The following is a 2,475-nucleotide window of genomic DNA, read 5'->3' on the forward strand; positions in this document are numbered from 1 at the left end:
TTCTCACCAAATGGTATTAACCAGACTATAAAAGTTAATGGTTACACAATAGTTTTGTGTGTTGGTCCGTTTTACTTCCGGATGGCAATGTTCTGAGCTTCTTAGCCAAGTGCATACTATCTATAACGGAGCTGTACTTGTGGTCTAATGGTATAACACTCGCATTCGGACCGGAAAGTCAATCCGCTCTGAGTGACGCATAGTTGAGTCCATGGAAAATATTCTTTTCTAATGCATCATACTCGGGGTATAAAATGAGTACCTGGCTGTTAACATCGTTTGCTCTGTTCGAATAAAAAAATTGTAATAATGTCTATCAGGCGTCATGTCTCGTCCTATAGATAGTATGCGCTTGGTTCAGGAGCTCATAACATTGCCATCCGGAAGTATAACGGACCAACACACACACACACACTGTGTAACCATGAACTTTTATAGACTGGTTAATACAGTTTAATGAGAACAACTCACTAACGCGGATGGCAAAAACAATAACAAAGGCCTGAGTGACGTCATCTTCGAACTATATATATATGTTAAATGTTGCTGTTGGCCATGGACTCATGTTAAAGCGCTTTGAGCACATTAATTGCATTATATCTTATCTATTTTCCACGTTAATGTGTGTATTGTTGTGCTGACGAAGGGTTTGTCCCCGAAACGCCCATTGTCTGTATTGTTCCCATTCGAAGCCTCTCCATTTTCACTTTTTCGTTTGTAGTTTCTCGTAATCCTTAGAATCTGCCTCTGCATCCAATACTAATAAAAAAAAATATGCAACCTTATAATAACCTATTCATTATTAGTCCTCTGAAGGACTGTTTACATACACACTTCCAATGATTTTGGAACCGGATATCTAGACGACTTTTCTTCCCTATTGTTCTTTAATAGCACTTATACATTTCAACACACACACACACACACACACACACACACACACACACACCCACACAAACGAAACAAAATGTTGACTATATTCTGATAATAATAAAACTGAAAGAAATGGGTCAAAACATTCATAACCAAACTAACAACAACCTCCCACGCACGAGATACCTTGAGTTTGAGTTTGATTTTGTTTTCGGCAGCATATAATTCTTTAAAAAAATATATAATAAAAAATTAAAAAGTCAATAACTACGCACGCCCACGCAAACCGTAATCAAACGGGCGCGCACAAAGCACGACCACGCCCCTTACTAACGACGCGTTTTCTTCATTTATTTTCCTTGGATAGTCTCATTGATTCACGCACAACACGGGAGTGGGGCTTCTTCTATTGTAGTCTATTCAAATGAACGGATTTTCCCGATTACATTCCTGAAGAGCCAGCTAGCACCTGAATAGAATAACATCCGCGATTCAATGACAGAGCAGCAGAGGGAGTGAAAATGTCAAGACAGCGCTTGCGCTCATCAACCAGGTCAATAACAATGTCAGCCCCCCCCTCCCCCCCCCCCCCCCCCCCCCCCCCCCAACCCCCTACGCTCCCTCCTCTACCGACGCTTACAAAATTCTAAAGAAAATCGTTGCCACCAAGGAGAGAAGAGAAGAGAGAGAGAGAGAGAGAGAGAGAGAGAGAGAGAGAGAGAGAGAGAGGAGAGAGAGAGAGAGAGAGAGAGAGAGAGAGAGAGTTAAACGTATTTTCCATCAGTGAGCATCAAGGACGCGTCCCAACTAGGTCACCTAATAATTATATTATGCAAACTCCATGGTGTTAAGTCAAAAAGATTGTGTGAACAAATATCAAATTCAATGAATTATTATTAGAAGGAACGAAACTGACATCACACAACTCTTTGTTTATTGTTCTTTAGACTGCCATTCTGGTGATACGTTCTAACTAATCAGACTATTAACGTAAAGGTTACAAATTATAGTTTTTGCATGTCGACACGTTCTAATTTCTTTTCCGGATGACGGACGTTGTGAGTATTCTAATTTCAAATTAAACAGTATACAATCAAATAATAATAATAATAATAATAATAATAATAATAATAATAATAATAATAATAATAATAATAATAATCTTCGTCCATTCCTCAACATTACATTATAGATAAATAATCAAATAAGTTGGGGTTCCGTAATAGGTCAGAACGAACATTTGTGACGTCACACCCTCTACTTTTCGGGTTCCAAAATCCTTGGAAGTGTGTAGGTATGTTACCAGCCCCTTCTTAGGAAGACTTATAATATTAATAACATGTTGAATCATAAGGTGGCTTAATTATTTTAGTAGCAGGATGTACATGCAGATTCTTAGGATTACGGGACTATAGCATAAAACGCCACCAATCTGAAACCGAAAGATCAATTTTTACGCAAGGTATAGATCCAGTCCTCAGGAAGAGTGCTTTTACACTTCCATTGAGATTGGAACCAGTTTTTTGACATCACACTTGACTTTTGTTCCTTATTATGCTGAATATTGATTCGATAATTTTATCAACCACGTCTCTACTATCT

The sequence above is a fragment of the Berghia stephanieae genome, chromosome 4 (genome assembly GCF_034508935.2).
Source record: "Berghia stephanieae isolate SIO BIC M18660-M18661 chromosome 4, UCSD_Bste_1.3, whole genome shotgun sequence".
Classification (NCBI taxonomy): Eukaryota; Metazoa; Mollusca; class Gastropoda; order Nudibranchia; family Aeolidiidae; genus Berghia; species Berghia stephanieae.